Genomic DNA, 12,145 nt, shown 5'->3' on the forward strand with positions numbered 1-12,145 from the left:
CAGCCGCAGAAAAGGTAGGCATTTTGCATCCTTGGGCAAGGTACCTCAGTTCGAGACTTACTAAAGGTAATTTTCGTAAACATTCATATCATGTGAGAACGAAAACCCATTAAGGATATTCATTACAATGCATTAGAACAGAGTCAATTACGGTTTTAAACAGAATATTTTATTTTAAAATTTTTCCTTTTTGCTCATCATACCGAAAGGAAACATAAGAAATGGTTTTAAAACCATGGCGGACAATGACAACCAACTGAAGCTTTTTAATAGCATTAGTAGTGCCAATATAAGGCTTTCAAATTTGACATTTGTACGCTTTTGCTATATAATAGCATTAGTACTGCAGAAACGAGCTGTCAATCTCCGCACAGTAATAGCACTATATTTCGCCTTTTCTGGCATAATATCGGCATTAAATAAGTATTTAGGGCTTCACGGCTTTTTAGGACAGCTTTATATGTGGATCTAAAGCAGATATTAGGCTACGTTATAATGCTTATTGGTTACTTGGGACATGCACAACTTTCAAATAGCATTAAGAGCATGATCTTCAAGGGTTTAACTAGCGTTCAAGAGTAAGGAGCCGAGTGGGAGGTATGGTTTTTTCGATGGTAAAGGTATTAAGAATGTTTAAAAATCAGTAAATATTTTCAATGATTTAAAATATATCATAAAATGTTTCGGGAACTATTTCTTGCTAAGTTTCGCAATAGCTGCCAAATTGAGTGAACACAGTTGAGTTCTGGTCAATTGGTGAGGCTATTTTGATACGAATTTTCATAGCACTGATATAGCTGCGATATTATTCATATAAAATATGATCATTTTTAAATGAACCATATACGCGAAAAAAGAGATTTGGATTTATTATTAAGATATGAAATAAGCAATCTAAGTAACTTAAAAAGCACCTGCGAAAAAATCGTTAACCATCTTGTTGATTAGCGAATTAGTGATTAGTGAATGTAATTAAACATTCCACTATGACGCTTTTTTGAAAATGAAAGAAAATGTAGTTTTCATATCAAGTAACCCACTAATGAATTAAACGTTCCAAAATTAGTCGAACACATGTTATTTGATCCGTAAAAACAAAATAGTCATTTCTGAAGCCCCGTAATGAGAAGTCGTTTCAATATGGAAAATAAATTCCAAAATTACTATTGAAAAAATCAATATAAAATGACAAAACACTTACATTTGAGCCACTCTAATAAGTAGTAAAGCTAATTTTTATTTTTAAAACCAAAATAGGTATTCAGAGCACACAAATTTCTTTAAAACATATTTTGAGCCTTCGCAACAAAATAATTATTTTGACCCACCCTAATGTATAATGAAATTCTTTTTACAAATGTTAATATCAAAAACGATTAGGCACACCAAAATTAATATACACAAATTTTAAGAACGATTTAGAAAAAAAAAATTTTGAGACACCCTAATGAATAGTTTCAAAATGTTTTAATATCAAAAACGAATTCAGCGTACCCATAAATTACATAAAACCGTCCTATTTGAACCGATACGACAGAGTTTGGACTTTAGTCCACCTTTTCTTCTAAGTCGTACCACTGTGCATACGGAGCATGCGCGCGGTGGATCCGTTCGCCAGAGGTAGTTTGGTGAGGTCACAACCACCAGGAGCAGCTGAGGCTATTCAGCGGGAACAAGAACATGGGAAGCAGCAGCAACAGCTGCAGCAATAACAGCAAAAGCAGCGCGGGATGAATTACACGACAACAAAAGCCAAAAGTAGTGGCAGCGAAGACCTTGGTGGAGAAGCTCCACAAGTTTGTGGAGGCGAGAAACAATATCCATAAGAACATGAAGGAGATGGTTCTCAGAGTCTGAAAGGCGTTATTGTCTGCCGTGAATGAGTATAACACGGCAACGCGGAGGGCTGATGTAGCTGAGCGAGGATTGGCGTCGGCTAAGACTACTATCTTTCTAGCCGCCTCTTTCCAGCCAAAGCAGGAGAGGTGAAAGCAGATTGGAGTGAAGAACACGCCAGTTTCCGCCACACCAAGGAGGATAAGGTGACGGAAGACCAGGTGGGCCCAAGAGGCAGACACTCGAAGATGTTATTGTTGCCGACGAATAGGTCGTCACCCAACAGGGAGAAAGCTGGAGTACCGTGGTAAGTGGGAAGAACAAACACGGGAATCAGTAAAAGCAGAAGGAAGAGCCAAAAGTAGAACAGAAGAGAAAAACCTCTGGCTCATCCGCAGGTGCCAAATGGAGAAGCCGCGCTTGCCAAAACCATTGATGCGACGACGTATGCGGCGCTGCTCAAGAAGGTCAGAGAGCACCCGGAGCTGAAGGATTTGGGGAAAATTGTGGTAGGAGCCAGGAGTACCCAAAAAGACGGTATGCTCTTCGAAAAAAGAATCCCACGACTTACAGCACGACCTTGCAGATGATTATTACCAAATCAATGGGTGAAAAGGCAGAAGTTAAAACCTTAAACCTGGAGATAATGATTGTGTACAAGGACCTTGATGATATCATGACGGAAGACGAGCTGAGAGGTGCCCTGAAGCAGCAGTGTAACCTGGCGAGGTGCGCATGACGATCCGGTTAAGGAGGAGATACGGAGGAATTCAGACAGCGCTGATTCGTTTATTGGTAACCGCTGCAGACAAGGCACTGGAGGTAGGCGAGGTTACGGTTGGATGGTCAAAATGTCCATCGAGAGCCGCCCCACGAGTAGAAAAAACAAGCGGAAAATATGTTTGGGCTTTGGACATTTGGTAGGAGCTTGCAAAGGCCCGGATAGATCCAAGATGTGTTGGAAATGCGGGGAGATTGGTCATCTTGCAAGAGACTGCACGCAGAAACCGAAGTATTTGCTTTGCACTCCAGCGGACGGAAACGACCATCAGATGGGTGGCTTTAAATTTTCTGCCTACGAGAAGGCAGCTGCAGGCCAACGGTAATGGAGATAAGCCTGATAAATCTGAATCACTGTGATGACACCGCACAGCAACTGTTGTGGCAGTCTACGACAGAAACTATGTGCCATGTGGCTTTGATCACAGAGCCGTATCTTGCCCCCCTAATAACGGTAACTGGGTGGCGGATAGATCGGGAACGGCTGTGATACAAGTTATGGGCAGATTCCCCATTCAAGAGCAGGTAGCACGCTCATACGAGGGCTTCGTGATCACCAAAATCAAGGGGCTGTTTTGGTGGGGCAGTAGAGTAACCAACACAAGGGGCTTTATCCTACAGGAAGCTCTGGTGAAGTTAGACCTACGATTATGCAATGAAGGTTCCGTTAGCACATTTCAGTGAGACGGGAGGGAGCCTATCATCAACATTACATGCTGTAGTCCTACATCGACGGTGAACATGGATTGGAGAGCATACGAAACGTATACGCATAATGACCACCATGAGATTCGCTACTGAATCGGCCAATGGAACCCTGCTGCTGTACGGTGAAGGATGACCGGCGAGCGAAAGTGGAAGACGAAAGCCTTCAACAAAAACCTTTTCGATGAGGCACTTCAGCCGAACGGTAGGACCGAGAATGTGGGCAGCTGATCAAACAGGAAGGATTGTGGTGGCTTGCGGCGCCACAATTCCGCGAAAATGAGAACCACGCAATAAACGGAGTCCAGCTTACTGGTTCAACGAGACGCTTAGTAAGGTACGCACTACTTATTTCAGAGCCAGAGAGGCTTTGCCCGAAAAACGATCCAACTATCTGGCCACCAACAGCGTACGGCGAAGAGCAATCACGGACGATCAGCAAGTGACTAACGACGAGCTCGCAGAAGCATTGAAGCGCCCGAAATCAAAGAAAGCCTCCGGTACGGATGGAATACCAAACGTGGTGCTGAAAGCTGCGATGCTGGCATATCCGGGCATGTTCAGAATGGTATTGCAGAAGTGTATAAATGAAGGCAACATTCCCGAAATGTAGTAGTTCCAGAAGCTGGTGTTGCTGCCTAAGCCAAGGAAGCCACTGGGCGATCCTGCCTCGTACAGGTCCAAATGTCTGCTGGATACACTGGGAAAACTTCTGAAAAAGATCATCCTTAACCGGTTGACAGAATTCACGGAAGGTGAGCGGGGACTGTGCAAGATGCAGTTCGGATTCCGCAAACGAGCATCGACAGTGGATGCAATTCGAACAGAGCTCGAAAGTGCTGAGAAGGCATCTCAAATGAAGCGAAGAGAAGATCGATACTGCGCTGTGGTCACGATAGATGTGAAGAATGCATTTAACAGCGCCAGCTGGGAAGCCATCGCTGCAGCGATGCACAGAATGAGGATTCCCGACTATCTATGCCAGATCCGAAGGAGCTACTTCCAGTGCAGAGTGCTACTGTACAAGACGAGCGAAGGGCAGAAGTCAATGCGAGTCACAGCGGGCGTTCCTCGGGGCTCCATTCTCGGTCCAACTCTTTCGAACGGAATGTACGATGGGGTCTTAGGGCTGCCCAGGAAAGTGAAAATTGTGAGTTTCGTGGATGGCGTGTCACTAACAGTGATGGAGACGTCAAGAATTGATTGTTTCATCATCGATACTCCGATATGGAGTTCCTTCCTAGAGTGCGGCGCTAAAAACCGGAACCGTGAAAAGCTGAACAGCTGCTATCAGCGGAAAAATGCACGTAATGCAAGGAGACTGATCCGAGTGGACTCGTTAGCTAAATGGCAGCAGGAGTGGACCCACCAACTTATCCCAAATGTGTCTGCTTGGGTGCATAGACAGCTTGAAAAGGTGAACTTCCATTTGACGCAGTTTTTGTCCGGGTACGGATGCTTCCGGAAGTACTTGCATCAGTTTTGACATGATTCGTCACCCCTTTGCCCGGAGTGTGTGGACGTGCAAGAGACACTTGAACCCGTGGTATTTGAATGTCCTAGGTTCGAAGAAATTCGTAAGGGTATGCCTGGTGTGAAAGTTGACAATATCGTCGAAGCGATGTACCACGACGAGTATACCTGCGATACTGTCAGCAGAGTGATGACGAGCATATTCTCCGAACTGCAGAGAAAATGGCGAAGGGGCCAACAAAGTAGCGCCATTGTGTAGAAAGTCGCTGTGAAGTCACAAATCGGGTTTCGAGAGAAATTCCGCCACCAGGGAACTCTCCGACGGTGTAGACTTGGTCCACCGCCGGGAACTAGTCGAGTAGTACGCAACATATCACCGGTCCGGGTCGTCAGGGCGCCAGTGGACGTAAGGCTTCACCGGAATCGCCGGACCGACCCCGACACCTTACCGGGTAGCTCGTGAGTAGGCTAGATCCACCGCCGGGGATTAGACAGCGTCGAACAGCTAGTAGTGGGTCGTTAGGGCGTCAGTGAACCGGAAGCTACGCTCAACCCGTATTCACTGGATGGACCTCAGCACGTACTGGCTGGCCCGTTGAGTAGGCTAGGTCCACCGCCGAGGACTAGATCAAGTAGATTGGGACGAAGCGGGAAGCTAAATGGCTCACGGAATCGAACATCGGTATCGGGTAGAAATCTACCGTCGCTTCAGGGAATTCACAGTAGCGTAGATTCGGCGCCGAAGACTATCCGACTATATCGTGACTATATCTGGGAACTCTCAGTCGGAGTATGGTGAGTTCACTATCCGAGTAGATTGTGATAAGGCCGGGAGCTAAATGACTCACGAAAACAGGAGACAAATGGCTCATGGAATCAGCATCTAAACGACTCACGGAAACGAGAGCTACAAAGGCAGCGTAATTGATAAAGACAACAAGCAATAGAAGAGTCGAGAGATAAATCATAGCTCAAAGGTCGAGCCATTTCATAAACCAAATGATGCTACGAGATAGAGCAGAAGAAAGAGGTGCGACGAAAGTACAACGAGCCACCCCTCCCCCCCCCCCCCCCCACGAAGTAATACCTTGATGTAGTTCCGTGGGAAAGAAGGGGGAAAACAAGGAGTAAAGAGTGCTTTTAGTGGTTAGGAACGATCGTGAGTCGTAAATCCCACATAGTGCTAATACACTAGAGGCCAGGCTTTTGAAGCTTTGTTAAAGGCACATACTTACACACAGACATATTGCGATCTCGACGAACTGAGTCGACTGGTATGTGCGACTCGGCCCTGCTGGTAAACACGAAATTTTCGTAATTACCATATGATATACCATACAAACTACGACGTAGATTTAACGTCTCCGGTTTCTCCTTTCACACGCGTACGCAAGTCCTATCATTCAGTGTTTGATAGAATGTAACTTCAAGGTCAGACATTCAGTTCTGTAATACCATGGAGAACGACTGACTCCCATCTTATACTCAAGCACCATCCTTCTCCATTGGATCGAGCTAGAGATTATGCTTCAGAGCAAAGCTAACAAAATCGATAGGCAGCTTGAAAGTATCTTTCCCTGCACCCGATCACATTCCTGATACGGCACCAACCCGGTGAGGAAGGAAGGCAATGGAAAAAATATGAACATCCAACAGTGTGGCAAAAAGCCACGCTCGGAAAGGGTAAAAAGTTGGCTCATTGTCAATAAATTCCATCATCTCAATTTAAAATAATGAATGGTATGCCGCTCCCGTCTCGCTCTGCTAGCATACAAGCTTCTCCGGCACTTGGTCTCTGTTTCCAGCTCCAGCCAGCATGCACCCCAGCGAGGTGGATGGAACGAAACCAAAAGCAGGTTTTCTTTTTTTCCCTGCTTCGGTATCCCGTCTAGACGAATGATGGCCCCGTTTGGCATGTGCGGCGATTCTGGTTTTCGCTCTCTTTCCGAAAAGTACGCACTGTGCTGTCTCGCTGCTGTATGGTGGTAGCTTACCCCGGGTCTTCCGTCAACGAGGGAACCGGTAGAGTGTGTCCTCTGATGGACATATGCAATGCATTCTTGGCACCGGTCTAGGTTGCAAAAGAGGGGCTTCGAAGAGGAACAGTCAAGTGATTTCGTGTGCGTTGACGTCAGCACGAATCGATGGAAAAAGCCTCTTGACGCCTTCGGAGATGGAATGGATTTGCTATTTTCAACAAAAGTGTTTCATCTTTTTCACACTGGGTTTAGATCCGATGATTGATAATTCTAATAAATTTAGTTAAAAATTAATGTAATTAAAACGTTTATAACCCCCCGTGTTCAATATTTGACCCGAAATGAAATTTCATGTACGAAAAAGACACATCTTAAAATTATCACGCGTCGTAAAATTTGATAGCCTTTGCCAAATGACTCTTTGCACCTTCGGTACTCTAACGGAGGCTCCAAAAGATCCGAGTATCTTATACAGGACTGCAATCCACTAAATAGATTGATTAGAGAATACCGTCTTTCTTCTAATAAAAACAGCTTTTTGACTCGATTTTGTCAGGCACATTTAAGAAAAGTCTTCTGATTTAATTCCCCTATGTTACACGATGGAATTGAAGCGAAAGCCTTTGCGTAAGTGTGTTAAGAATTCAATATGTCGATGTTCTTAAAGTATTTAAAAAGTTTCGATTGTTTTTCAAACTGATGCGATAATAGACTGATTCCGAAGAGTATTCTAGGGGTTTACTTCATACCTTCGATAGTCACAAACAATCTGAAACCAATATGTTCAGATTTCGTCAGTCTTAAATACATAATGAGGCTGACAAAATCGGTCATTATAGGGGAGAGTGATCCTTGATCCTCTTGATCCCACTTTTGTTTTTTTTTCTCATAACTTTTCAATGAAATAAAACTTTAAATTGCAAAATTCGCCATTTTGTAGTCAATTTGAATTGTAAGAGCTATGAATAATATGTAAATCCGAAAACTATGCACTGTCAGTAATATGAACAATTTTGGAATTCATGTCAAAACGAGGCTTTTGTAAAAACGTGTAATAACTTGATCCACTGCATACTAGGGCTAAAGAAACAAAGCACACTATGACTAATACCCACTAATAATCAGCCAATCATCTGTTTATTAATTTGAAGACAATATATTAATTCTAATTCTGACAAATTAATTAATTAGACTACCTTTTTAGATGCACAACAAATTTTAATCACAGTAGAAAGTCAAGACAAGTGTTTGCGGAAAATCAGTGATGTTTAAGTGGATTTTCCAACCTTCAGTACCTGATACCGTAATTTGCTCACAGAAAAAACATTTTAGATTAATTAATAGTGCCAGGCACTTTATGAAAATTATGTTTTTCTATTTCTATACATTTCGAAAGTGTTTGAGAGGGCTAATAATAGGGATCAAGTGTACCCAGTAACACAGGGATCAAAGATACCTATTGTATAAGGTGAACAAAATTTATTTTTTTTGTATGTGTTGTGAAACTTTTTATTCTAAAAATGTTTTTTTCTAGACAAAAGCGCTTAGAAAGTAATCGTACTTGAAAATATTCATGTACAATTAGTTAGCCGATCTCATACAACCGCTTAAAAAATTTGTAAAAATAACTTCGAGATGGATATCAACACATATTTTCTAAAATATTGTGCAATTTTTCCAAACCAAATGTTATACATTAAATTTGTTTTTCAAACATCATAAACGATCAAATATTTCTTTTTCTATTGTGGTAACTTTTTATGTATAGATTATGGGATATGGCCAGGGAATCAAATATCCCCAAGGATCAAGTGTCCTCACTCTACCCTATTCATTCTAAAAATTACAGAGAAAACCACAGGCATCTACAGGAAAATGCAGTTTGCAGCCAACCGATTAGGTGCATCCAATTTTATAGCACACCGCATTGAATTGAAATATTGGTTTATTAAATGAAATCTCTTTATTTTCCCAAATTATTGTAATTTTCAAGAGTTTAAAATTTTGTGCTTTCAGAAAATGTAGCTGATATCAATTTCTATCGATTTTTGTATTTAAATATTGGGATAGAAAAAAAAGATTTGGATGCGGAAATTTCTGTATTTCCACGCATTTTTGTGAATATTTTGTGAGAACATTAAATTCTGGTTTTCCACAAACTGTAGCTAGTATCAATTGTAATTGATTGGTGTACGAAAACATGTAAATCATCGCATCGAATTCAAAATAATATGCTAATTAAGTAAAATTTCTGCACTTCTATGATGTTTTCATAATTTTTAAGAAAATATTTTTTTCTTTCAGAAGCTCTAGTTGGTATCAATTATAATTATAGATGTGTAATGTAGCTTTAGCAAAAATAATATGCAGATAATTGAAACAATTTCTTCGGACTACGGATAATCGAGTCATTTTCTACGGATAATCGAGTTACGGATAATCAAGTCTACGGATAATCGAATATGGCCTGTATTTTGAAGAAAATAGTAATATACTAACTTTGAACTAATTTACTTCTAAAAGAGTACTAAATTCACTTTACTGCAAGATATTAGTACGTAAAATTTTTTAAGGTTTCTAGTGGAATCAAAAAAAAAACTATGGTAAGTGGAATACTTTTTATTTATAGTTAGAATAAGAGAAAATAATATAAAATATCCAAGTTCAATAACCCAAACACGTGGAAACAAGCAGTGATAAGTGTTTGTCGTCAAAGAACAAATTATGCAGCTTTTCATACGAACAATCCGAAGTATTAAAATAATAATGTTGACTATTTATGTTTTTGAGAAATGGACGAAAACTCGACAAAAAACTTTTAATTTAAGATACTTTACTTCTAAAATGTTACTTAAACTCAATAAATGAAAGATATGACGATACCATTTAATATTTCTAATTTCTCACATTTCCAATGAAATTATTAAAGTTGAAATACAAAGTGTTCTTTTCAAGTTAAAGGGCTTTTAAAGATAAACATGTCAATTTCAGAGAAAGTACAATAACTCTGTAACTGCTGAGATTTGATGGAATGTGTAGAACAATTTTATCCCCCAAATGTGATCCTCTATCAAAACCCCCAAACACCCTGTAAATATTCATTTTTAATCTGCACTTAAACTTTGTAGAAGACTGCATCCATAACTACTTGTAATAACAATGAATAGCTTCTTTAGTATTAAATAACTTCTATTAATATCCATTACTTTGCACATTTTTCATCACGCCAAAAATAGGAATCTCTACTGCTTTACCTAATAGTTCCCGGGTGTCCCAAATCGCTGCTCCGAGGAATCGTTCAAATTAAGGGCCGATAAGGTTGAACACGCACTCAAAATGACCACACAGAAATATGTAGAAGCGAATGAAAATGATGTCAGCTTATGCCGAAAGGGTAGCGATACTCCAGGAAAGTCACTCCCTTCGATCTCTCATTGTGAATAGTAATTTTCAGTCAAACTTGTGCTCTTTGAAAATTCGTTTGTGAGACTATAACTATATTCCAAAGCTAATAAAAAAATCGTTCCCCATAAAAATAAACATAACTATACCGAATTCCATCACCGCCAAAAAAATCAACAAACTTCGCAGAAAGCCACATCTCCACAAAATCCAACCACCAGTAGTCGTGTCGCTGTGGTGCGTTCACTAATTTAACCCATCCCGCCCCGCAACGCTCGCGTGAAACCTGAATGTGAAGGAACTAATTAAATCTCCCCCGGGGTGCAGTGGAAATCGCTAGACGCCGCACTCTACACGTTCTGGTGAGCGGTGGAGATCCGTGGAATAAACACTGGGAATGGGGGAAGCTTTTCCCGACTTGTCAAAATCCGTAAACATAAATACAGTCCAATACGACACTGATGCCACCACCACCGACGTCAGATTCCAACGATATGAAAGTATGTGTGTTTCTGTATACGGTACCTAAAGATTAGCGAAGGAATAGTACCACCCAGCGAAAGAGAAAGAGACGGTTTTCCGTGGAAAACTACACATTCCTCTCCCTGTTCGACCCGTTCAACAACACAGCACTGCCTGAGTGTGCGAGCCAAAGTGTACAAACACCGGAGCTGCCAACCTAAACGCAAGAAAAATCAATCGTGAAAATGATTTTCACGTCCACCTCCACTGACACAATCCCCTCACATATGTATATCAAACCAGTATTTTCCTTGCCTGCTTGGTTCAATCACCGTACGCTGCGTATCATTCTTGTCTAATTATAGCAAAAAAATATTTGGCGTTTGTCGTAAAGTGCTGATCCTATCCAAAGGGTAGCCGATTTCATAACAGCGAGATCCATCAGCTGCAATGTATTTAGCTAAATGTCATAACGACAGCGAAAAAAAGTAAACATCAACTGGCCTAGGATTGGCATAGCAGCGGCAACCCCGAGAATCACTGTCCTGAGCCCCGTCGCATGTATGTGTGTAAATATGCTCCCGCTCGGTTGTATTGATGCACGCACAGTCGAAATCTACCCCCGGTGGGTGGTGGGTGGCCAATGTCAGGAAACCCCTTTCCACGGCTACGGTAGACAAACTGTAGTCTATGTATTATCATGACTATGACGTAGATGCTCAAAATCACTCGGGTTATGTCCGCAGCTTTACTTCAGGGGATTCATAACGTAGAACCAGCAGCAGCAGCAGCAGTAACAGTATGAATTGATAAGCACACTTTTTTGTTGCACTGTTTCTATCACAAAACGGTAAACCCCTGGAAATCTCTTACGTGACAACTCCGGAACTGGACCAGCAATCTGTCTATCCCCGTCTCTCTTTCTCTCGTTGCTTTAAACACGCACACACACAAACACTGCACTGCACCGATAATGGGGGCTCCTGTTGGGGCACCCGTAACCCGCTGGCAACTGGCGAGAAAACTTCCACCAGGGCCTGCCCAGCAGCGAGCGAGGTCCTTGAAGGCTGGAATCGCACACCACGGAAACGACCACTCGCGCGATTCGTACAACTTCCGGCAACGACACGGTCCGCAGAACCTGCACCGATACGGGACGCTCGAATTTCGGAGATCGCGACCACTGCCAAAAAACTACTATAACACCACAGCAGGGTAACAATACTCGACCGACCGAATGAAATTTTTGCTCCTCTGGCAGAGTCCGCAAAACAGACACCGTCACACCGACCGACGAGTTTTCCGCGAGCAGCAGAGAAAGAGAGCGAAAGAGACTGTGTGATATCCGGAGTACGGCAAGTGTTCGAGCTTCCCTGACCTCTCGCGTTCGTGTCGTTGTGGCTGCGGTGCGTGAGGGTGGCAAAGGGGTGCTGCTGTGAGTTTTCATTTTGCACCAATACAACCGACAGGGCCGAAACGGTGGCGACAACAACCTGCTTCATACTCTC

At 42.2% G+C, this 12,145-nt stretch overlaps 1 protein-coding gene across 1 annotated transcript in view; it reads right to left on the bottom strand.

The window, feature by feature from the left end:
* LOC131677543 (cytoplasmic polyadenylation element-binding protein 3) overlaps positions 1-11,880 on the bottom strand; it is a 1,053,225-nt gene extending 1,041,345 nt beyond the window's left edge. Inside the window, exon 1 of the mRNA XM_058957424.1 lies at positions 11,511-11,880. The gene's annotated coding sequence lies outside the window, so the exon portion shown is untranslated. The remainder of the gene's footprint in view (positions 1-11,510) is intronic.
* Between the last annotated feature and the right edge of the window lie 265 nt (positions 11,881-12,145).

The sequence above is a fragment of the Topomyia yanbarensis genome, chromosome 1 (assembly GCF_030247195.1).
Source record: "Topomyia yanbarensis strain Yona2022 chromosome 1, ASM3024719v1, whole genome shotgun sequence".
NCBI classification, from domain to species: domain Eukaryota; kingdom Metazoa; phylum Arthropoda; class Insecta; order Diptera; family Culicidae; genus Topomyia; species Topomyia yanbarensis.